Here is a 26,810-nt window from a genome sequence, read left to right as displayed (position 1 = left end):
GGAAGGGAAAGAAGGAAAGGAAGGAAAGGAAGGAAGGAAGGGAGGGAGGGAGGAAGGGAGGGTGAAAAGAAGGGAGGGAGGAAGAAGAAGGGGAAGGAAGGAAAGGAAGGGAGGGAGGAAGAGAGGGAGGGAGGGAGGAAGGAAAGAAGGAAGGAAGGAAGGAAAGAAGGAAGGAGGAAGGGAAAGAAGGAAAGGAAGGAAAGGAAGGAGGGAGGGAGGGAGGGAAGGAGGAAGGGAGGAGGGAGGGAGAAAGGAAGGGATGGAGGGAGGAAGGAAGGAAGGAAGGAAGAAGGGGAAGGAAGGAAAGGAAGGGAGGAAAGGAAGGGAGGGAAGAAGGAAGGAAGGAAGGAAGGAAGGAAGGAAGGAAGGAAGGAAGGAAGAAGGAAGAAGGGGAAGGAAGGAAAGGAAGGGAGGAAAGGAAGGGAGGAAGGAAGAGAGGGAGGGAGGAAGGAAGAAGGAAGAAGGAAGGAAGGAAGGAAGGAAGGAAGGAAGGAAGGAAGAAAAGGGAGGGAGGAAGGAAAGAAGGAAGGAAGGAAGAAAGGGAAGGAAGGAAAGGAAGGAAGGAAGGGAGGAGGGAGGAAGGGAGGGATGGAGGGAGGAAGGAAGGAAGAAGGGGAAGGAATGAAAGGAAGGGAGTAAGGAAGGAAGGAAAGGAGGGAGGAAGGAAAGAAGGAAGAAAGGAAGGAAGGAAGGAAGGAAGGAAGGAAGGAAGGAAGAGGAAGGAAGGAAGGAAGGAAGGAAGGAAGGAAGGAAGGAAGGAAGGAAGGAAGGAAGGAAGGAAGGGAGGGAGGGAGGAAGGGAGGGATGGAGGGAGGAAGGAAGGAAGAAGGGGAAGGAAGGAAGGAAGGAAGGAAAGGAAGAGAGGGAGGAAGAGAGGGAGGGAGGGAGGAAGGAAAGAAGGAAGGAAGGAAGGAAAAAGGAAGGAAGGAAGGAAAGGAAAGGAAGGAAAGGAAGGAAGGAAGGGAAGGGAGGGAGGAAGGGAGGGAGAAAGAAGGGAGGAGGAAGGAGGGAAGAAGGAAGGGAGGGAGGGAGGAAGGGAGGGAGAAAAGAAGGGAGGGAGGAAGGAAGAAGGGGAAGGAAGGAAAGGAAGGGAGGAGGAAGAGAGGGAGGGAGGGAGGAAGGAAGAAGGAAGGAAGGAAGGAAAGAAGGAAGGAAGGAAGGGAAAGAAGGAAAGGAAGGAAAGGAAGGAAGGAAGGGAGGGAGGGAGGAAGGGAGGGTGAAAAGAAGGGAGGGAGGAAGGGAAGAAGGAAGGAAGGAAGGAGGGAGGGAGGGAAGGAGGAAGGGAGGGAGGGAGAAAGTAAGGGATGGAGGGAGAAGGAAGGAAGAAGGGGAAGGAAGGAAAGGAAGGGAGGAAAGGAAGGAAGGAAAGGAAGAGAGGGCGGAAGAGAGGGAGGGAGGGAGGAAGGAAAGAAGGAAGGAAGGAAAGAAAGAAGGAAGGAAGGAAGGAAGGAAGGAAGGAAGGAAGGAAGGAAGGAAGGAAGGAAGGAAGGAAGGAAGGAAGGAAGGAAGGAAGGAAGGAAGGAAGGAAGGAAGGAAGGAAGGAAGGGAAGAAGGAAAGGAAGGAAAGGAAGGAAGGAAGGGAGGGAGGGAGGAAGGGAGGGTGAAAAGAAGGGAGGGAGGAAGGGAGGAAGAAGGAAGGAAGGAAGGAGGGAGGGAGGGAGGGAAGGAGGAAGGGAGGAGGGAGGGAGAAAGGAAGGGATGGAGGAAGGAAGGAAGGAAAGGAAGGAAGGAAGGAAGGAAGGAAGGAAGGAAGGAAGGAAGGAAGGAAGGAAGGAAGGAAGGAAGGAAGGAAAGGAAGGAGGGAGGAAGAGAGGAGGAGGGAGGAAGGAAAGAAGGAAGGAAGGAAGGAAGGAAGGAAGGAAGGAAGGAAGGAAGGAAGGAAGGAAGGAAGGACGGAAGGAAGGAAGGAAGGAGGGAAGGAAGGAAAGGAAGGAAAGGAAGGAAGGGAGGGAGGGAGGGAGGAAGGGAGGGTGAAAGAAGGGAGGGAGGAAGGGAGGGAAGAAGGAAGGAAGGAAGGAAGGAAGAAGGAAGGAAGGAGGGAGGGAGGGAAGGAGGAAGGAGGAGGGAGGGGAAAGGAAGGGATGGAGGGAGGAAGGAAGAAGAAGGGAAGGAAGGAAAGGAAGGGAGGAAAGGAAGGGAGGGAAGAAGGAAGGCAGGAAGGAAGGAAGGAAGGAAGGAAGGAAGGAAGGAAGGAAGGAAGGAAGGAAGGAAGGGAGGGAGGAAGGAAGGAAGGAAGGAGGAAGGAAGGAAGGAAGGAAGGAAGGAAGGAAGGAAGGAAGGAAGGAAGGAAGGAAGGAAGGAAGGAAGGGAGGGAGGAAGGAAGAAGAATACTTTAGGTTTACCATCTCTAACCAGAAAATTGCCATTCCTACATTTTATATTCTGCTTCAGAATCCAAATCTTAGCCAGTTTTTTTTTTTGTGTCACTAGAAGATTTTTGCTTCTTACAGGAATTGTGATAAGACCAACAGTATTCCTGAGATTTTTAAGTTTCTTATTCAAGACTTTGAAATGGTTACAAATGCCTCAGTACTCCTTAGTAAAACATTGTCAGCCATACCACTAACTTCCTTTCCCATGTGCCTTCTATCATTATGTACATGCACATAGCCAGAAACAAAACTGCCAGTCTCTGAGAGGAGGGAGACAATAACCTGGGTGATTAGGAACAGCTTCCCCACAATAGTAACGAACAGAGAAAATTACAGAGATAACTAATTTTGACAACCTTGAATATTCTTCATATTATTTGTGAGTGTTAAATTTATCTCACAATCACAATACTTCCCCAATATATTCATTCAATAAGCAAGCATTTATGAAATACCTCCTATGTGTCAAGCGTTGTGCTAGGCCTAGAGTACAAATCCAGCTCTCATTCTTCATTAAGTCAGCCCCACAGCTTGGATCTGAACTTTTTAGGATTGAACTTTGAAGTCACAAGCCAGAGGTTAGAACCAGAATCCACAAATGTTTTGAAGTGAAAAGGATCCTAGAGATAATTTAGTCACTTCCCTTCAAGAGTTCCTAATTTGTTTTGGCGAATATTAGCCTATTGCTGGGCCATACTGACAGAAGTTGACCATATTAGATGACTGATTAACTCACCTTTTTTCTGAGAAGTTCCTACTTTGTCCAATAACTGATTTAATCAGTTTCTTTTAGGCAAGAAATGAAAGGCTCTCCTGATCATAATAAGTTTAAAAGGTATTGAATTGTTCTAGGTTGTAGATAATCTTTTGGACCTTGATGCTGTCATCTACTATTAGATATTCCACTAAGATCTGTGTTATTTGCCAGCTTCCTCCCTTCCTTCCTTCCTTCCTTCCTTCCTTCCTTCCTTCCTTCCTTCCTTTTTTTCCTTCCTTCCTTCCTTCCTTTTTTTCCTTCCTTCCTTCCTTCCTTCCTTCCTTCCTTCCTTCCTTCCTTCCTTCCTTCCTTCCTTCCTTCCTTCCCTTCCTTTCCTTCCTCCCTTCCTTTCCTTCCTCCCTTCCTCCTCTCCCTCCCTTCCTTCCTTCCTTCCTTCCTTCCTTCCTTCCTTCCTTCCTTCCTTCCTTCCTTCCTTCCTTCCTTCCTTCCTTCCTTCCTTCCTTCCTTCCTTCCTTCCTTCTTTCCTTCCTCCCTCCCTCCCTCTCTTCCTTCAATACCTTTTTTAAAATTTAAAAAATATTCTTTGCGGGTGGGCTCTACAAAAACAAGGGGCAAGATAGTTGTGTCCCTTGGATTCTAGCACTGATCCCTGGACATTGAGCAGACTCTAACAAGATGGAATGCATTAGGGTTAAATGTAAAATGTTTTACTTGGTTCAAAAAATCAACTTCACATTAATAAGATGTGAATGCACGGTTATACAATTGTTCTCAAAAAAAAAGATCTGGAGCTTTTAGAGGATCGCAAGTGTGTACTATATAGTATCTTGAGCTACATTAAGAGGGGGATAGTCTCACAGTACTCTGTCCTCAGTCGGCCTCATTGAAATATTTTGTTCTAGTTCCGGACACCGCTGTTCAGAAGAGGTGCCTTGATATTTAACTTAGCAAATTATGAATTACACCCGGGTCTTTAGGTGCTGACTGAGAAAGGCCACAACTGACCGTGGGAAATGGGGCTACAATAACACCTCAGTAATTACGGAGGCCATAGGGACACATGGCAAGCACAGAGACAAGTGGTGAAAATGTGAGACTAGAGGACGGGGTGGTGAGGAGAGGGAGGCAGTGATGGGGAGGGGGGAAGCAGAAGTATCAGTCATGTAGAGATGAAATCATGGAGTACAGTTGAAAGCACTCAGCAGCATGGATCTAATTGGGGGGTAAAAGAATTCTCCAGAGGAAGAAATTGAGATCTCATTTTTGTGAGGTGGGGCGTGGGAACAAACTCTTATCTGTGGCCCCTTGGAATTGGTTCATTAACATCTAAATCATTTGGAAGTTGTCTGTGAATCTTTAAAGGTAGCGAGTCCATATCATCTCCGAATTCTGCACCAGCTGGCGACTTGCTGGCTTTTACTGTGGAGGTTCGGGATTTGTCTGGGATTTCTGTATCATGGGATGAAAAAGCCCTTTGTTGTTACAAAGTCTAAATGCCTTTCTATAAATCAGCAAAATCCATGATGTGATTTTTGGTTGATACACATCATTTGCAAAGTATGTTCTTTGCAACACTTAATAACTCCCAGGTTCTTTCCAAACTAGCTTCCTGCTAGTCCTTTTATGCTTATAAACTTAACGTGACACTAGAAGGGGAGATGTTCGGGGGATCAGAACAAGACAGTTTTTAACACTGGAGGGGAACTCCGTTAAATCTGGAAGAAGGCGGGGAGTCACTTTATTCAAAAAGGGATTCCTGAGGAATCCACCAGGTGGCACTGTAACCAAGCCGCCAGTGGAAATAAGCTTCTTAAAAGCGACAATATCCCATTGGCCACCAGAGGATGCTCAACTTGCACACTCAGAATACTTCTCTACCAAAGCTGAGCTGTGTGGGTTTGCCAGTTGGCCAAGCAAAAGTTCACGCTGGCAGAGGATTGAGTTTAAATTAGTGTTAGGATGTAAAAGACATGGTCCCCCGGGGACCAGGGCCATAGATGGCATGGTGGATTAGAGCACCAGGCCTGAAGTCAGGAGGACCAGAGTGCAAATGTGGTCTCAGACACTTAGCACTTCCCAGCTGCGTGACCCTGGGCAAGTCACTTAACCCCAAGTGCCTCAGCAAAAAAAAAAAAAAAAAAAAAAAAGACCCAGTCTTCAAGATACTAAATTAATAACTTAAATCTCTGACTCCCATTGACTAGATTTTCCCTCCTTCCCCAGGTACTACCCCTAAAATTCATAAGACACTGGCAATTAGCATCTGCAACCATTTACTTTACTGAAGATTAGCAAAGATGAAAATAAACTAGTGAAGAGTTTCTCCATAGAAATAGATTTTACATGGTATCTGTATAGACTACATCAAACTGCCTACCATCTCAGAAGAGGGGAAGAAGGGAGAAAAACTTGGAATTCAAAATATTATAAAAACCAACGCAAAAATTTTCTTGACCTGTAATTGGGGAAAAGAATGTTATTTAAAAAAAAAAAAAAAAAAAAAAGTTCCTTTTTAGAGCATTCTGCCCAATCATCTCTCCAAACTCCTTTCAACTATCTTCCTATAACCTCCTACTCTAAGGTATCTGGGAAAGGCCCTGAAGCATTGGGCTCCACTGTTCATGTAGCAGGCATGCGGGTGGGGTAGCATTTGTGCGGGGCCCCGCTGCCCGGCGAGGACAGTACAGGGAAAGAGATTAGTGTCTTGGGTCCAACAGACCAATCCTCCAGGTTTTATAATAACTAACCCAATATCTAGACCCCAACACTATCCAGTCCTTCCTTCTACTCCCACTCTAGTCACTCTTTCCATCCCTGGCCTTGGTTATCATACATAAAAGCTTGGGCTCGGTCTGCTGCTATCCATTGTCTGATCTCAGTTCTCCAACTACTAATTCTGGTCACTGCCAAAACATAGGCTCAATGTTAACTATGTTGCTGTCTGCCTGTATGGCCAATGCCCTGTAGGGGGTCACAGTCTTAAAACAGCATGTCTTTCTGTTCCTTTTGCCCTGAGAATACGACAGCCATTTAGAACAGGAATGCAGGAGAGTGATTTCCAAAAAAAGCCTCACTTAGCTGCATGATCAGACTATCCATAATAGCTTTCTGCTCTCAGGTCCTTCCCCAAACATAGCTAGAGGTAAGTTACTTTTAAGGGCAAAAGAAAAGGAAATAGAGAAACATTCCCCAGTATGTCTTCAATCTCCTTTCTCTGTGTGAATATGTAGCCCCCCTCCCCTGCTGGGCTTCTAACAGAGCTAGGACATGCTTCAGATATCTGTTATACAAGTGACGTTGAGGACCTTCAGAGTATTCTCTTTGAAAGGCTATTCCATCATCTCATCAAGGCTGCTCAACATATTTTTGACTCTATGTAAGAGTTTTATATAAAGCTAGCCAATTAATAAAAATACAATTTAATATTAACAAATATTTGTGGGGGAAGAGTGGTGCTAAGGGTTAGGGATACAAAGACAAAACAAAAACCATTCTCAGTACTTCTGCACTCTATGGTAGCATCCCTCAGTTTTATTTCTCACATTGCGTTTTATAGGATTATAGATTTAGAGCTGTAAGAGACCTAAAATATTATTTAGTACAACTCTCTTACATTACAGGTGAGGAAATTGAGGTGAAGGGGATAAGTGACTTGCCCAAAGTTATATAGTTAAGTGGGAGAGCTGGAATTTGAACACAGTGCTTCTGACTCCAAATCCATATACAGTTACAGAGCACCACACTGCTTTGTGGGCCGTGCCCTAAAATAAAATCCATCCTCAAAGGATTAATATTTGTCCATATTTAAAATATTTTAAAATGTCTTAGCATCTGATCCACAACTAGAAACTCATTTAATATATAGGCTTTTTAATCTCTGGGGGCCCCTATCCAAGTGCACCACCTAGCTACCCAACATTTAACATCAATTAGTTTTTGCAAAGGGACATTTACTAAAAAGATATAGCAAGAATAAAAATATAAATACTTTCCCATCATGATCTCTGGGAAGAATAGGCTGAAACTTAAAGTAGTTGCTACAAAGAATTTCCCCACTGGTTTCATTTCTGAATGGGACATAGCCAATAGATGAAATTACTCCATGAAGCAAAGTCTAAGCTGCCAAGTGCAATTTATTGCTGGGTTGGTTCCCACAGTTCACTCTTTGGGACTATGCTGGCAAAGAACTCTGGCATGGAGTCCCAACTCTAGACCTTTCAAGATATCACAAGGTCATATCTTTGCCTGTGTCAATTCCTACATTGCTTCACCTAACAGCAGAAAAAGAACAAATACAGAGGCAAAGAAAAGAGGGCCCCGTATTATATCACATATGTATGTGTAATCATTTATTGGCCCTGATTGAAAGATAAGCACCTAGCAATGGAAGATTTCTAAAAATACTACTATTCCCTCGGTGTCTCTCTTGGTCTCTGCCTCAGACTTTGTCTCTCTGTCTCTGTTTCAGTTTCTCTGTCTCTTTGACTTGAATCTCTGTCTGGACTCTGTCTTTGTTTCAGCGTCTCTCTCTCTCTCTCTCTCTCTCTCTCTCTCTCTCTCTCTCTTTCTCTCTCTCTCTCTCTCTCTCAAACACACACACACACACACACACACACACACACACACACACACCTCCTCTTGTCTTTGCTTCACTCACCATCAGGAAAGAAAGAAATAAACTTGTTTTTATTGGTTTGAATGCACATCCAATTTTGGCTCAGAAATCATGCAAAAGTCTATTTCTCCACCATGTAGTTAGCAGAGTAAAAACAGCATAGAATATATATTCATGCTCTGGAGTATTAAGCATATTACCAAATCATCAAGCATTTCTAGAAATAGGCTCACCAAATGCACACTTCCCAGGTTTGGTTGGGTCAGAAACCCATTAAAATATTCCCTACACATTTTGTTGACTTTAAACCTAAGGCAAAATAAAGAAAATGAAGGCCATGAAGAAGTGTAGAAAAGTTGCTGAATTTGGAATCAGGACCCTTGGGTTTATATCTCTGCCCATCCAAGTATGAAATCTCTGGGATTCTATTTCATTATCTGTAAAATGGGTCACCTAAGTGATCTTTAAGGCCTGTTCTAGCTCCAACTTATGCTTTCTTTCAGGCTGCTAAAAAACAAAACTGGAAGCTATGGATTTCTTTTGCTTCTTAAATTGTAGGTAACAGAATTCCTAATACTTAATAGACCATGGGATTTATGGAATACAGAATCAAATGCTATAGGCATAGTCTGCCACTAGATGGTACATGTGTCCCATAGCTACAGAGATATTTTAATCGTTTAAAATGGGAACAATCCTCAAGGAAGACAGTAGAAGCATTAAAAACAAATTGCGTATGCTTCAAAATTTTTCCTAGGGTTAACCTTGACTGTATACACTTATTATAGATGATAGTTTCATAATTTTTTCTCATGCTTTGCAGAACATTGTTGGAATTATTGTTTCATCTTTTTAATCTCTACCTCCACTTTAGAATGATGTAAAATCTTCCACTTTTCTTGTCTTCATAATATAATAAGCTCACAGGTACTTCAGAAGGACGTATTTTACTGAGGTTCTCCCAATGACAAGGATTATAGAAGAGTGTGATCACTTTGGTCTGAAAGTCAGGAGATCCAGGTTTTCCATAGGTTCCCATATCTGCAGCAGAAAAGGAACTGGGGGGGGGGGGCATCTAATTCAACCACTTGATTTTTACAAGGAAAACTGAGGCTTGGAGAAACTAAATTATTTGCCTAGGGTCATACAGGTTTGAAAGTCATGGTTTATAGTTTGAAAGAATTCAAAAAGATTCTCTTAGAGTCACAAAAGACTATTTCTGCCATAGCTGATGGACTAGTTTATAAGGGAGAATAGAAATTAGAAAGAGTGAGCTTTATATACTGAAAATTTGGGCCTTCAATCTACAGTTACAGCCTATAAGCTTATTAATTATAAAAGAAAGATAAGGAAAAGAGCTAGAAAGGAGCTTTTCATTCAGATAAGGAGAGAGGATTTTTTTTTAGCAAAGTATTATCAATCAGAGAGGATTGGGATTTTTGCAGAGGATAAATAAGATGCAACAGACAAGAGGTTCTACTGCTTCACATTCATTAGCTAGATATGCAGTTTTGAGTAGACTCTGCACTCAGATCCACAGAGGGAGAAGAAATTTGAATCAGTTCCTTTAACTAATGAATGGATGGATGGATGAATGGATGGGTGTTTGGATAGATGAACAAATGAATGAATGAATAAATAAATAAATAGGAAAACAAGGTGCTTTTACATGTCAGCTTCTAGCTCTAAATTTGATTCCAACCATCTATAGCACATTGAGCAAGTTACTCATCTTTGAAATCCTCAGTTTGCTCCTCTCTAAGATAAAGCAAGTTGAGGAAGAGTTGATCTCAATTTTCATTATTGCTACTACCCTGCCCTCTGAAAAGGTATGTGTAGCAGCTATTGTCTTAGGCATAGAAATCCCACAGTCTACCACCATCCCACGTGTTCTTCAGGATGTTTGTTACTTCTAATTGGAGCTTCCTGCCACATTTCTCTTCTAACACTACTCCTGGTTTTTATGTCCTCGCTTGAGATCATAAAATCAGAATCTTTAGAACTGGGAAAATCTATCTTCCTTCTGGCCTTCTTCCACCTTAACAGCATCACTTGCTCTGTGATATATGTTTCAAGTAATGTTCTTTCTAGTCATCTTAATATGTTATTTTAAGACTAACAAATGTCAACAATAGTTGACATTTATGTAGCACTTTAAAGTTTGTAAAATACTTGAACTACATTATTTAACACTGTAGAGGGCTGAAACCCTGAAAAAGGTGTGCTTGAATCAGACAAGAGAGCACTTAAGAAATTACCTATTTGATGAAAAATAATGATTCTATAATCATATATTTAGATGATGGCTGTCCTTACTATTGGTGCTTGCTGAATGCTTGGTGGTGAGTTAATCATAGGCAAGGATTGGAGGGCTGAGGGAGAGAAGTCAGGGTCGTTTGGCAGCAGGACAAGGAGGAGAGAGACTGGAGACTCTGGACTCCAGAATCCAGGATCCATCTTTGACGAGCCTCGTGGCAGTTTGCCTGCTTCCTCACTTCTCCCTGTAAAGACCAAGAACTTTGATTTATCCTGACTCTGGCCGATCCTGAGGCCCTCCGGGGAGCTAGTATGGTCATTATATTGGCACTTCAATGTGGACCAAGGACTGTAATTTCAATGAAGAGGTCCTTATGATCAGGAAATAGGGTGAGTATTAAAATAGACAAACAGAGAACTTTGTTAAGAGTTAAACTAGTAACTTTCATTTTCTAGATGAAATGGGGCAGGTATTAGGAAAAGGTTCTCCCCCACCCCCACCCCAAGGGAGTTCTATAGAAAGCATACTTAGACTAAGAAAGAGGCAAGGTTTCCTTGTAACTTGGGAGCAGATTGGTGGACTCTTGGAAACATTAGAACACACATCCCCTTGATTCTTCAAGGAAAAAGAAATAGAGGCAGATAATTGGAAATTAGTAGGAGATCAGCTATGTGAATATTACAATGATAATGGTCCTGATTCAATTTCTAAGGAAACATTCTATATATACAACATAATACAATTGGCCTTAAAGAATCCCTCAAGTTTTAGAAAAAAGGAAAGTCCTAAAGAGAACAGTCAAACAAAGAAGTGTGAGGAGATAGAGGAAGAGAAGGGAAAGGGTAATGACAAAATTGCTGAAAGGCATGGAGAGTTGAATGAACTTAAAGGGCGTGATGATTCTCACTCTCACAGTCCAGCTTCACCTCCACTTACATCAGAGCACACTCTTGACCCTCCCCCATCAACTTCACCTTCTGGGATGGAGGGAAGAGGAGTGGGAAGGGCAATGATATCACCAGCACCACCCCCAGCAATTGCCCCCATGACTCCATTGCAAAAGGCAGTACTTAAAGCAACAGAAGAAGGGCAGGATTTAGCTGATTTGAGAATAGAAATTTATCTTGTGAATGAACAGCTTAACTCTTCAGGTCAAGAAAGTAGAAGATACACTCCTTTTGATATAGACATTCTCAAAGACCTGAAAAAGACTTGTACTCTTTATGGGGCTACATCAGCTTATGTTAAGATGTTATTGCAGAATTTGGCTTATTTAGTCTTAACTCCTAGGGACTGGAAAGCCATTGCAAGGATGTACTTAGAACCTGACAAAACTTGTTGTGGCTGTCTGAATATAGTGAGCTCTGTAGGATACAAGCCCAACAAAATAGTCATAGTGGCGTTAATACACCAGTCACATGTGACCAATTAACAGGTATAGATTCTTATGCAGACACTTCAGTATAGATTAATTACCCCATAGCAACATATGAGCAAATTGCTGCTGCTATCAAAGCATGGGCTTTTCTCGCCAAAAAAAGCAACAAGGTTGAGGCCTTCATAAAAATTGCACAAGGGCCAAATGAACCCTTTGCTGGTTTTGTGGGACTTTTGCAGACAGCTGTCATATAAACTATTGGTAAAAATGCAGAAACAGACATTTTGATAAGGCAATTTGCTAAAGAAAATCCAGGAATATTCTGGACAGCAGCTGTGACAGCTGACCGACCTATGCTCACTATCGATATAAATGGCATACTATTAGAAGGACTGGTGGACACTGGTGCAGACCGCACAGTCATTAGAGGTGCCAATTGGCCCAGTCACTGGCCAAAGATCAAGGCAGATACCTACATGTCTGGGGTAGGAGGATCAATAGCAGCTGAAGTTAGTGCTACCCCTTTGAGATGGACTTTTGAAGGCGAAACAGGAGTTTTTACTCCTTTTATAGATGAAAAAATCCCCATCAATCTGTGGGGAAGAGACATTTTACAACAATTAGGATTAAAATGAGTACTTCAGTTTTTTAATCAGGGCTGCTGTTGAAGGCCTGCCAATACTTTCACCTGTTCCTATCCAATGGAAAACTGATACACCAGTGTGGGTAGAACAGAGGCCCTTAAGTAGCGATAAAATGCAGTCCTTATTAGATATAGTACAGGAGCAACTTGACCAAGGACACTTACAACCTTCTCTAAGTCCTTGGAATTCCCCAGTATTCGCTGTAAGAAAGAAATCTGGAAAATGGCGGATGTTGACTGATTTAAAAAAGGTAAATGAAAAGATGGAAACTATGGGAAGTCTTCAGCCTGGACTTCCATTTCCTACTCAATTGCCTAGAGAATGGCCTCTGTGGGTTATAGACATTAAAGATTGTTTCTATTCTATCCCTCTAAATAAGAAGGATATGAAAAGATTTGCCTTTTCAGTGCCCAGCATTAACTTAGCTGAGCCTTATAAAAGATATGAATGGACCGTTTTGCCACAGGGAATGAAAAACAGCCCTACTATGTGTCAAATGCATGCTGCTGCTGCTCTTAGTCCAGTAAGAAAAGCATTTCCAAAAATAATGCTATATTGCGATGTACACCTGAGGAGCAAATGTTAGAAGCATGTCTACAAAAAACCATGGAAACACTAAGGGACTATAAATTGCACATAGCTTCAGAAAAAATTCAGAAACATGCTCCTTTTAAATATTTAGGATATGAGGTATACCCTAAGGTACTTACAGTACAAAAATTCACCTTAAGAACAGAGAAGCTAAACATTTTAAATGACTTCCAGAAAATGATAGATTTCCACTGGATGTGTCCAGTGTTAGGCTTGACTACCTATCAATTGCAACTATTATATGACATTTTAAGGGGAGACAGTGCTTTAAAGTCACCATGTCAGCTTACAAAAGAAGCTCAAGAGGCTTTCAAAGAAGTTGAACTGGCTTTATCCAACGTGGTTGAAAGAGTCACTCAAAAACCCTTGGAAATATCAATTTTTTGCTACATCAGAGGCACCCACAGCAGTCCTTCATCAAGGAGACAGTGTGACAGAGTGGGTGAACCTCCCAGCACAAGCAGAACCAAGTCTTACTCTTTACCCAGTGCTTGTGGCTAGAATTTTATTAAAGGCCATTAAGTGAGCAGTACAATTATCTGGGATAAGACCTGACAAGATATACACCTTTTATATTAATACACAAGTTAATGTGTGCTGTGAAACCATCCCAGAGTGGCAAATTTTACTGGCCACAGCTCCAAATTTTACACACGAGTCTCCATTAAAGATAACCAGACTATTACATAATTGCGGATGGATTCTTGAAGAAAAGGTTTCTAAAGTTCCTCTTAAAGCACCAATCATCTTTACAGATGCATCCAAACATAATATTTGTGCTGTATACTCTCATGACTTAACTATAAAGAGAGTAATCAGAATTCCTTTCCAGTCCACTCAGCAGAATGAATTGTATGCAATCATTCTAGCTCTTACTATTATCCAGGAGATATAAATATAATATCTGATTCAGCCTATTCAGTAGGTATTGTACAAAGAATTGCCACAGCCCAAATAAAATTTGTAGCTTCTAATATATAACAGCTCTTTAAGGAACTTCAAGAGCAAGTGAGAAAGAATCTAGGTAAGATTTATATCTTGCATGTCCACTCTCATAGTGGACTTCCAGGTCCTATTTTTTGATGGTAATTCAAGGGTAGATAGCCTTCTAACCATGTTGGCTAATACTCCATTATTTCCAGAAGCCCAAGAATCTCATTTTAAATATCATCAGGCTGCTCAAGCTTTACGTTTACAATCTGGAATAACAAGAGAGGAAGCTAGGAGCATAGTAAAAGCCTGTGCAGCTTACATTCCTTTTCATGCTCCTACACTCCTTCCAGAGAAGAATCCTCATGGTTTGAGACCTAATGAAGTTTGGCAAATGGATGTGACCCATTATAAACCTTTTGGTAGTCTGTCTTTTATCCATGTTGTGGTAGACATCTTTTCAGGATTCATTTTTGCAAAATACCAGCAGCAAAAGAGACAGCCTGAGTGGTCACTGAATTCCTTATGCAAGCATTTGCAATTATGGGTGTGCCACAAGCAATAAAAACAGACAATGGACCTTCATATACTTCTAAACATTTTGCACACTTTTGTGCACAGTATAAGATTTTACACACCACTAGCATACCCTTTAATCCTCAAGGACAGGCAATAGTAGAGAGGAGAACCCAAGACATTAAGATGCTCTTCCAAAAACAAAAGAAAAGGGGAGCCACAGGTAACCCTAGAGAACTTCTAAATCTAGCACTTTATACTATTAACTTCTTGATTTTTCACAAAGATGCACTGGTTCCGATGGACAGGTTTTATAACCTACCGGAAGGCCAGTGTCCAGTGTGAGCAACTCCACTGTCTTTAAATAATCGCCAGGTGATATGGAGAGACCCGGAAAGTGGTGAATGGAAGGGACCAGATAGGTTAAAAGCTTGGGGAAGAGGGTTTGCTTGTATCTCTACAGATAGAGAAGAGATCAGATGTGTGCCAACAAGCCATATTTGTTTTGTCCATTGGAGAGAGATAGAACAGATCGTTGAAATGAAGGAGAAGACCCAAGAAACATCAGGTGGTTCCATCACTGATTGCACCCACCACTGAAAGAGCCTGACTCATGGACATCAAAAATTGTTGGACTTCAAAACCCTCAGGAATCATTGGATTCTCTGAGACATGATAAGACTGTTGTAGGACTTAGAAACCCTCAGGAATCATTGGATTTTTTGAGAAATGATAAGATTGTTGCAAAACTTCAAAATCTGCAGGAATCATTGGATTCCCTAACATATAAAAAGACTGTTGCAAGACTTCAAAAACTTCCAGGGATCATTGGATTCCCTGACACTTAAAGCAATGGACAATAGATTGGTTTTGGACTATCTTTTGGCTGCTGAAGGAGGCGTGTATGTGATTGTTATTTACATACCTTCCTTCTAGGACTTTTGGAAATCTTTTACAACACCATGTTGATTTATATTGTTTGTTATATCACTACTTGCATGTACAATTCATGTTTGTTACACCACATTGAGCCTGCACTGACTGTGGGGAGAGTCATCACTAATAGCCTGTGTGTTATTGCTCTGTACTTGTGTAATACCTCCCATGCTGATAGGTTTGTGCATCCCTGTTTCTAATAAGACCTTCAGTCCAGAAACCCGCTAGCAATCCTCACTTCCCTTTGGTGCTTTTCATCTCCCTTCCTGAGATGTCAGGGAGGGCGTGATCATCTCCTTTTTGGGGTTCTCACCTTCCTGAGAAGTCAAGGATGGCATGACCACCTATGTTCTAAAACAAAAGAAAGGGCTGAAACTGAGGTTGGATAATCGAGCACATAAGGCTAATTACCAACTGGCCAAAATTACCAACTGGACAATATTCTATTAACATATTCTTGGAGAATGCCCCGGCTCACTACTTTATGCTGGCTTGATCTGTTGGTGTATAGAGAGAATTGTAAGAGGCATTAGAAGGTGGATTAAGACGAGCCAGAGTTACTTTTTGAGGGGAGAAGAGGAGAAAGGATGTGTGGAGATTGCTATGTCCATTCCTCTCATTTTGACCAAGAATAAAGACCAAGGACTTTTGCTTATCTTGACTCTGGCTAATTCTAAATTATTCAGGGTACTAACTCAGTCTTCACACTAGATTTATATCCCCAAATGATCAGAAAGTGGAAAATGAGTTAGTATAAAAATAATTATTGCATTTTTTTTTGTAATGGCAAAGAAATAGATGAGCCTATCATTTTGAGAATGGCTGAAGGACTGTGGTATATGATTATCATGAAATTCTATTGTGCTTTATGAAATGAGTAGGCTCATCTCAAAAAAAAAAACTTTATATGAATTTATGCAAAATGAAATGAGCAAAACCAAGGAGAACATTACACGCAGGAAGAGTAACATTGGACAATGATCAACTGTGAATAACTTAGTTATTATGAACAAAACCATTATCCAAGATCATCCCAAATGACTTATGATGAAAAAATGCTACCTCTCTCCAGAGAAATAACTGATTCAGTATTAATGTATACCAAATCATACTATTTTTCACTTTCTATATTTTTATGTTTTATCCCCTTTGGTTCTGTGTCTTCTTGTACAATATGATTACTATGGTAGTATGTTTTATATAAATGTTTTATATAAATTAAATATAACCTAAATCATTTTTTTACTGTTAAAGAGAAGAGGCAGATAAAGGAGGAAGGGAGAAAAATTTGCTCTGAAAAATCTACAAATTGATTTTGGATACATTAGTCAAGAAAAGATTCTAGTATTCATAAGGAACACATTCTACTGCTTAATGTATCCTCACATTAATACAAAGGAATGAGAGATGTGTCCATGTATGAAAAACCATCAACTACACATATAAGCTTAAAAGATGGCATTTATTAAATTAACTTATCTTATCGTAAGAATATTAACTACTAACTGCCAACTGCCACTACTTGACTAAGTATGGTCAGTCATACCTTAAAAAAAAGAACTAGGGGCAGCAAGTTGGTATAGTGAATGAAGCACCAACCCTTAAGTCAAAAGGACCAGAGTTCAAATCTGGCCTCAGATGCTTAATTGAGTGACCATGGGCAAGTCACTTAACCCCAATTGCCTCACCAAAAAAAACCCCTCAAAATTCTGCTTTGTGGCAAAAGAATTTTAAAAGAAATTTTTTACTTGTACCTACTTTCTGCTAGATCCCTTTAAAGCAAGGTAGGGATGAAGACCAAAGACATCTGGGTGCTAATTGCCTTGAAGAAGTCTATGTTAACAGTTTTGCATTCTCACAGGGACCCATAATCGAAATATTTCAACTGCATTCTGATGAACATGTTGGAAACTCTGAGAACAGAGCAAACCTCTGAATGGAATTAGCATGTGGCTTTTCTAGTGATATAGTTGTACAACTCCATCAGCATTTTCTTAATGATTTTATCCACCTGCTGTTTGCATCTGAAAACCTCTTATCACCCCCAAATCTATGGTTTGACATCTATGAAAGGAAACAGAAGAAACTCATCATAATTCATATTCATATATGAAAACTTTGAGAGAGATATTGAAAGAAGCTTACTATCTGGATATAGCATTAATCAGGAAGAATACCGAAAGAAAAAAATGGAGATATGCAATTCATGTTCATCCTCAGGATATTTGACCAGGAGATGAAATTCAATTAAGAAATCTTAGTAGTTATAGAATATAGAAATTAGAAGATTAAATAAAAGTTACTGGATATCCAAGTGGAGAATAGCTAGGCATCTTTGTTTACAAAGCAGCTCTTTGGACTTTTGAATACTCAAGAAGAAAATTAATCAAAATCATTTATTGCTAATTATTGAGTGAGTTGACCTGTTAGATCAGCATGCTAAAGATGGAAGTCACTCATCTCAGCAGACTCAACAAAGAGGTTGACTTTCAGTCATAAAAAGTATATCTAATTCGGGCAAAGAATAAAACAGTAGATGTTTCAAACATATAATGCCATATGTTTTCTGTACAGTACACCATGTTTGCTCTTCAGCTAAATAGTAAAAGCAAAAATAGATGATCATTCATTCAACAATAGTGTGGCTATTAAAAACTAATTTTCTCTACATAAACATTAGTCATAGATATTTTGTTACCCTTTAAGCATCCTTTACGGTCATCAGCTCCCCAGAATTAGTCAACAACATGAGCACCTAATAATAAGGGCCCTACTAATGAAGCCTTAATGGATTCTACTAACAGGCCTAATATGCTATCCATGACCCAGTGTGCTGCCTAGAGATGTTACTTAGAGTTCTTGGTCTGAGTATAGGGGAAAAAACCCTGTAGTTTTCACTCTCTCTCATGGTATTCCCATGATCACACAACCTCTACACTTACATCAGGATCATATATCACAACTTGTTGAGATATTCCCGGATTAATAGGCATCCACTTACTTTCCATTTCTTAGTCACAACAAAGAGTTGCTATAAATATTTTGGAGCATAAGGGTTCCTTTTCTTTTTCCCTTGAACACATTAGAAAACAAACATAATAATGGTATTGCTGGATAAAATACACACTTTTATAACCCTTTGTGCATAATTTCAGATTGCTCCCAAAATAGTTGGATCACTTTAGACATACACAAAAGGTACATTAGGATTCTAATTTTTTTCACATCTCCTTCAATATTTTCTTATCTACCTTCTATCATTTTAGCTAATTTGGTAGTTCTGGGGACTACATTAAAGTTTTCTCTTTATTTGAAATTTCTAATCAGTTATGATTTATAACATTTTTAACATGAACACATATAATTTCTACTTTTTTCATAAAAAACTGCCTGTTCATATCTTCAGTCATTTACCAATTGGGGGATGACTAATGTTCTTATACAATGTTATCTGAATCATTCAGCTTAGAAACTGACTTGAAATTTACATTTTAATGTAAGACAGTATAGTAAAGTGGGATGAACACGGATCTTGATATCAGAAGAACTGGGTTCAAATCCAATATTTGTTGAATTCTCTCTTTGCCCTGGATCTATTTCATCATCTTTAAAAATTACATAGAACCAAAAGGTCTTTAAGCACTCTTCTAGGTCTTCTAGATATTCTAGAACTCTGATCTATCAAAGGTTACAAAGGTACTTACTCCCAATCCCAATTTAGGTACTATGTACCTTCAACTTCTGTCATTTTGTTCTGCCTTTTTGCCAAGTCAAACGAGTCTCATTCCTCTTCTTTGTGACCTTTCAGACATCTATGGGCAGATGTTATGTTATTCCCCCTTGAATCTGCTGACTATGACTTGTACTTATATACAAACATATTGTTTCCTACTGGTAGAATATAAGAACTTCAAAGAGAGATCCTGTTTTGTTTTGTTTTGTTTTTCCCTTTGTATCTGCAACATCTAGGACAGTTCCAGGTATATTAGAAATACTTACTGAACACTTGTTGAGTTGCATTTATTTTTTTAAATAAGATTTTATTTTTTCCAATTATGTCAAAACAATTTTTAGCATTTATTTTTACAAAATTTTGAGTTCCAAATTTGTCTTCCTTTCTTCTTCCTTCTTCTCCCCTCTTGTTTAAATGATGGGCAATTTGATATAAGCTATATATGTGCTAAAATCTTACAAAAATGAAAGTAAAAATGCATCATTTCATATAATTGAAAAAATATACTAAAATATAAAATGAAAAAATTGGAAGTTTCATGAGAAAACAAATATTTCAGGAGTGAGAGTTCAAAGTGTCCTAAAGGAAGGGAAACAAAGAGGTTCAGAATGAAAGGCAATGCATGCAGATAGACTCAGTGTAAAGTATATGTAAAGTTTTTTTTTTCAAACTTTAAATTTCAATTCAAATGCTCAAAATGATCATAATTATCATCATTAAAACCCCTTCTAGTTAATAAGCTGCAAAATTCTAATGTTTGTTACCTATTCTCATCAGCTACTTTTAGTAGCTGATTTTGTAGTCTTTTGTAAAGGTGGAAATAGAATGGTGGGCAGTGGAACACGTAGGGAAGAGAGAGACTTTGGATCTTTTCTTTTGGCCAGAATGAGTCATAGAAACGGAGAATTTGGAAATCAGAGCTAATAAGCACAAATGGACTGATGGCTGGGTAACATGCATTCAAGAAAGCTGTGGTGGGCATCAACCACTGATAATGTTTATCAAAATTAAAGAGAGAAAATGAGAAAAAGGACTTGACCGAGTAAAAAGTGACATAGGTCATCTTGGATTTTAGTGAATTTGACTAAAGCAAAGAGAGAATTTAACAAATATTGGATTTGAACCCAGTTCTTCTGATATCAAGATCCATGTTCATCCAAGATGTGGTTCTAGTCTCAGGGGAACTTCTGGATAATTTGCTGGAGCTGTGAATATCCTGGACTTGTCGATGGTGTTTTTGCAGGAGAAGCGCCAGGTAGCCACTGGATATGGCCATAAATCCTACACACAGGAAATCAGGAATAGAGAAAAAAATTATAAATAGAGAGACTCTGAATGCCGCTGAAGCAGATTCTGAACAGAATCCTAGATTCCATACCCTTGTGATGTTACTGCTTCTTATAATTTTTTGTATATACACAAATATAGAGATATTAATCAGTATATGTAGGATCCAGCAGAAAAGACATAATAGGAAAATGTACATTGAGGAAAAAATGCAAAAAATTTAATACTGACATAGTATACAAACTCAAATTTTGTCAAAAATTTATTAGTTTGTGTACCCAAAGCAAAGCACTGAAAATGCTTAAATGGGCTTTAATCAGTCCCACACGCACAAAGGTTTGGTCCCAGCCTTACTGTTAATTTTTATTAGACCTACACATGCAAGTTTCCACAACTCTGTGAGAATGCCCTTAACACTTGACCCAAGTTTAAAGAAGCGGGTATCAGGCACACTTCTTAAAGTAGCCCATGACACCTTGTGATACAGCAGTGACTAACATTTAGCTCAGGTTAAGTAAATATGGTTGTAGCTGGCCAAGGCTCAAGTAAATATGAGCCTGCACATATTATACAGGTCATAGGGGAAACACAGAAATAATGAAAATAAAATACAGAAAAAGAATTCATACATTCCTCTACATTCTTCACCTTATCTCTCTTTTCCACACAATTTCCCCTTGCAATATATACATGGTTTTGTCATAGTTCTACAAACTTATACACTGTTCAAAATCACTTAACATATCTATACATTGTTTATCAAGTTCGCCATCAAGGTCATACTCCTCTAATACATTCCAGCCTTTTCTCTGAAGAATCATCATTTTAATACCATCTTCTGTATGCAATATTTCAATAGGTACCATTGATCTAGTCTGGTACTAATGTAATTATACAGGGTAGACATAGTGACAACAGGATAATACCACTGATTGCATTAAGTCCATACCATAAAAATTGCTTCCACCAACTCTCTTGGAAACAGTTATCCCAGAACAGATTGGCATTTGGCAGACATAAAAATATAAACATAAATTAACAAAGATGACAATCTAGGGAAACTGAGGCACAACATTACACACTCTCCTTCTGAATATTTGAATTATTGAATTACCTCCCCCTGGATACCTTGGAGGTCTCAGCACTATAATTTTGACCAACCCAATGTGAAGCAAATAAATAAAAAATAAAACTACAAAATTCAAGAACAAGTGTCTTCCTGACAACCCCAGAGTTATCAGCAGTACAAAGGCCCTCATCTCAGACAGAGAATCCAGTCTGAGATGGAGGGTTCACTATGTTAGGAAGTCTGCAGTCATTTGTGTGCTTAACTCAGCTTCTGCTTATATAGGGAGTAGCAGTGCTCAAGACAGCCCCATGCTAGGAGAGGCATCCCTAGTCTGGCAGGGATTCCAAAGGAGGGAAAGAGTGGGGCCACTTGTCCCCTCTGACAGAATAGGAACTGCTTCCAAGATCCAGAAAGGATTTCTGAGCAGAATATGCACAGTTAGACCATGAAGACAGGCAAACCCCAAACTTTAGAGGCTTCATCTCAAAATGTCAGTGTCTTCTGAAAATGCTGAGATACCAAGTAAGAAATTGGGCTTACAGGACTGGAGACTGCCAGTCCCAAGACAGGTGTCTATATCTTGGAGATTTCCTAAAAACAGTCAATCAGAGAACAGTCTGACAGAGTAATTCCAACAGAATAAGGGATTCCAAAGTTAAAGCATCAAATAATCATCCCACATTTAAAGTTCCCATGCATCCATAACAGCAATAATTGCACAATTTAACAATTTCCATCCCAATTCTTAAACACTCACCTTATTTCTATATTCCACGCAAACCAAAGCAGGGAAGTCTGATAGGAATAAAAAACCTTACCTGTATGATTCCACTCCAATGTGCTTGTATCTTTTCCGTCATTCTGTGACCTCAGAAAAGTTGTAGTCATCACATTTCTATATTTTTGGAGAAATTTTAATTATGGTTCCAGGGGAAACAAGGTAGAATCTCATCCATTAATTCAATCTCCTAACTGGAAGTGAATAAAAAGAAAACTGCACGTTTATTTGAAACTACTTAGATGTCCCTCACTAAGAAGTGACTTTCTGTTGGAATACACGGCAGCCACCTGACAGTGGCTGCTAGAGATCCAACCCAGAATGGATCTCCCCTTGTGAAGGGATGACACAAGGAGACCGAGACAATTGTTGTTCTCTGACATCTCTGACTGAGAGGCTGTTGCATTGTCTCACCTCCCTCCTCTTCCCTCTGTTTCCAACTTATCTCATCCCCAGTCCCCAACACCTGTGTCAGCAAAGGTGCCCTGCAACTCCTTCAGATGCTATTGTTATGCCCCAGTCTCCCCGAGCTGTTCTACTTCAATTTCCCTGCACTAGTTTTCCTTATTGTCCTGACTGAGTTTCCCTGAATTGTTCTATCTCAGTTTCCTTAACTGTTCTGCCTCAATCTCCTTAAGTTGTAAAACCCACCCTGGTTCATTAAGATTGAAGATCATTTGCTCTAAGGTAATAAATTGTTAATGGGAGAGGAGGAGCAGATCTGACATCCTGGCTCCTAGCTCCTTCTGCCCTCAAAGAATTTATGACATTGTCCCTCTAAAATATTCCAAGAGATAAAGCCATCCCTGATACTTCATTGATATCTTTACTTCTGCTTACTGCTGTACTCTGGCTTTTTAGTAAGACTTTATTGCCTTTCCCCATGCTGACAGAACCAAATGGTTCTGTAAAAATCTGTAAAAATCCCACTCTTTTTTCTTTGTTTGAAAGATATAAAAAGGTTTGGCATTCTCCCATTCGTCACTGGATACTTTGAGACGAGATTCCTGTCCAGTTAATTAAACTCTCCAATTAATAAAATATCAAAAACTCTCTAATCTCTATCTTGCTTCAGTTTCTCCAGCATTACACTATGATCCACAGCTGGGGAGACTCTTGGGGAATTGACCTGTCCCTTAACAATTCCCCAGTTTTGTTTTGTTTTGTTTTGTTTTTTGCTGTTATTCCCCCTCCCACCACGCCACAACATGGTCTGCACACTGAGAAACGCAAGAGGCACTATCACTTCTGGATGGTTGTAGCAGGTGTTGATCTTGTGAAATGTCATGGAGGCAAACTTTCAAATGGAGAAGAGGACTGGGGTCAGAACAAGCATTTAAGTGTCTCATCAGTCTCCTGGCTCAGCCCTTTGATGTGTGGGCCCATTTAATTACCCCCAATAAAAAATTCTTACTGGGGCTCTTCTTCCATAATTCTGGAGGGACCCTTCTCACGAACAGCTCTGGTTCTTCTTGTAATTCTTGCCCCACGTTCAGATGCCATATGTTGGATTACACAGGAGAGCTGCTAGAATACATGGATGTCACCTGACAGTGGCTGCTGGAGATCCAATGCAGAATGGATCTCCTCTTATGAAGGGATGAAACAAGGAGACTGAAAAGCCACTGCTGTTCTCTGAACTCTCTTCTGAGAGGCCATTGCCTTGTCTGACCTGTGTCTCCTCCTCCCTCTGCCTCCAATTTATCCCATTCCCAGCCTGCAACACCTGTGTCAGAAAAGGCTGCCTTGCAACTCCTTCAGATGCTATGATCCACAGCTGTGGAGGTTCTCAGAGAATTGACCTGTCCCTTAACAACTTTCCAATTCAAGAATATGTCTTTCTTTTTTAATTTTTTTACTCTTTTGCATTTTTATTCATTTCATAGCTTCCCAAAGTTGAAACATGCATGTATACTCATACATCTAGACATACATACATATATGCATATATACATATAATAAATCCTCACTTGCTTGCCAGTCTTCTGCTTGATAATTCTTTTTTTTTTTAATTTAATAGTTTTTATTTACCAGATATATGCATGGGTAATTTTACAACGTTGACAACTGCCAAACCTTTTGTTCTAATTTTTTCTACTATCAAGTAGAAACATGAAAGAAAAAAGACAAGAAGAATGGGCAACCTTTGTTCTGGCCCTGACTTTTGTCTACTTAATTATGGGTGTTTTAATCCTGTTAAAATGTGTTTGTAAATTTCTTCATGAATACCCATGGATCTTCATAACCTTAAGAAGACTGGACTGAGGAGATTGTGAAGAATGTACTGAAAAGGAAAACAAGCCTTCAATGTAAGTCAAGGCAGTTTATTAGTAATGGATACTCAAGTGTGAGTCCCTGTAGTCTTTCAGTGAACAAGCACACATAGTGGGGTGGGCTTCTGCAGGAATGCAAACCCAGATTGGGAACCCAAAGCTCAGTTTCTCTCCTCATATCTGACATAAGAGGCTGGTGGATTCACAGGCACTACGAATGAGGGGAATCTTAAATTGCAATCAAAGAGATTTCAGAAATGTGAGAATGGCAAAACAGGAAGAAAAGTATGTTAAGACTTTTGTGCATTTTTTTTGAAGATCTGATGACTTTTACTTTCTAGCTAATTTGTTGCAATGATACGAGAGAATTGATAATAACTATATCCAAGTCTACCCATGAAGAGTGAGACTTGCTATGTGACAAAATAAACTCAGGGGAATATAATCAAATTGTCTGAGTTTTGTTTTCAGATTTTTTTGTGTCCTTGAACTAATGTTTCATGAATTCAAGAAAAATGTCCAGCTTAATGGGAGTGAGGCCAGTGGATCTCTGTCCACATGAAAAAGGTTGGAAGGGAAAACTGGAGAAGGCCAAATTAATATCTCCTGACTTAGTTTTCCCTACAAGAATTTTTTTTACCTGGTTATATTTGAGTCTGGATTAGGTATCCTGTCATATACTTGGCTGCTTTTTCTAACCTTATTTTAAATCATTTGAATCTGAGGTGCTTTATCTATTTATACATATGCTAAATAATTTTGGGTCCTTGGACTTAGGACTGGTGGACTGTTATTGATGCTGTTATAATCATGTCTGTTCTTTATATTCATACAAATAACTTTTACTAAGGTAAAGTTGATATGATATGACATACAGTGTTTCACATCATATCAGCAAGTTACAGTATCTTATCAATGCTATATTTTGTCACTTCTACATTGCTTTAAGATAAAGAAAGTGAAATTTTTATGCTTTTCAATCTGAGATTATAATCATTTCATACTGAGATTTGTCAAACTACTAAAATGTTTGTATTTCACATATGTCTTGTAAATAAAAAAGCTATAATTTTAAAAAGGCATGGTTAAGGAAAATTAAAAAATAAAGTGATGGTGCTGTTTAGAAGTTTGACAAGTATGATTGGAGTTTAGAAGAGGGGTTAATACCAGAGATATACATAATATCAAAGCCAGATCATAGAAATGACAACTGAGACTAAATGGGGGAAAAAATCAAAAATTCAAGGAGAGAATTTTGGGGGACATCAAGAGGGAGTGGCTAGGTAGACAGAGTGAATAAAAGCTTCCAAAGGAGGAAGAATAATTCAGGATAGGGGGTTGGGGTGAAAACAAGGATAGTGTAAGAATAATAGAAGGCAAAGGAGAAAATGTCAAGATAGGGGTGGTAAAAAAATTGAATGATGCAGGGATCCAAAGGGATAAAAAACTGGGGGTATGAAGGGGATGGTGCAGATTTGTCAATTACATGGTTGCAATCCAAAGAAAACTTCAGTTATGAGGACATTATAGAATATGTGGCTGGTGAAGAACTGAGGTTAGGGATAAAGTTTAAGGACTTAAAATTTGAAATTGTATATTTATATGGTACTTTAAGGTCTACAAAGACAAAAAGATATTTCCTCCAAGACAATCTTTAAAATAAATAATTCAGGTTTAAAAACAAGAATAGCAACAATAAAACTTTTTAAAGCAAATGAAAGTCATCAAGATATATATGACATGACTTAATATTAAGGATTTACCTTTCAATTTATCTCTCTTCTCCAAGATCATAACCATTCTTGTCTGCTCTACAGAAAATTTCACATATACTGCCAATTCACTCCATAGTCTCTGAAATGAATGTATATAAAATAGTTCTCAGCCCTGCAGAACTTTAACTTCATCTGTGATGGTGGCAGAAATATTGAGAGGGAGTACAAGGTTCATTGAGCCTAAGACATACAAAACTTTTAAAGAAAAACTTTTAAAGAACTTTTATGAAAATGTACTTCATTGTGTTCTATAGAAGAGAGCTTATAAAATAATAACACAATTATTTAGGAGAAGGCAGGTGTGGTAATGAAGGTGTATCTATGACCCTCCCAGGAAAGCAAGACAGAGGGGAACCTTCACGAAAATAGAGCAAGGTCCAAATGAACTCTTGCTGATTTTGTGGGACATCTGCAGACAGCTATCATACAAACTATTATTGGTGAAAATGCAGCAATAGAAATTATGATAAGACAACTTACTAAAGAAAACACTAAAGAGATTTGTAGAAGAATTATACTAGGACTACACAAGGATGCTCCTTTAGAGGAGATCATAAGATGCTGTGCCACAGTGGGCACAAATGCCTTTTATAAACAGGCTTTGGTGCAGACTTCCCAAGATCCGAACATGGGAAGACAGGGTCCCTTGTGGCAAGGGACTTCCAGAGAGACTCGTCAATGCATTCAGTGTGGTAAAGTAGGGCATCTGAAAGCTCAGGGTTGGCATAGAGACAGTGAGAAAACAGGGTGGGAGAACAAGACCCAAAACCCCATGTCCAAAATGCAACAGAGGCTTCCATTGGGCATCAGAATTTAAATTGATTCAGGATCAATAGCAGCTGAAGTTAGTGCTACCCCTTTGAGATGGACTTTTGAAGGTGAAACAGGAGTTTTTATTCCTTTTATAGTTGAAAAAATCCCCATCAATCTGTGGGGAA

Source organism: Sminthopsis crassicaudata, chromosome 2 (genome assembly GCF_048593235.1).
Source record: "Sminthopsis crassicaudata isolate SCR6 chromosome 2, ASM4859323v1, whole genome shotgun sequence".
NCBI lineage: Eukaryota > Metazoa > Chordata > Mammalia > Dasyuromorphia > Dasyuridae > Sminthopsis > Sminthopsis crassicaudata.
This window is presented reverse-complemented; position numbering follows the sequence as displayed.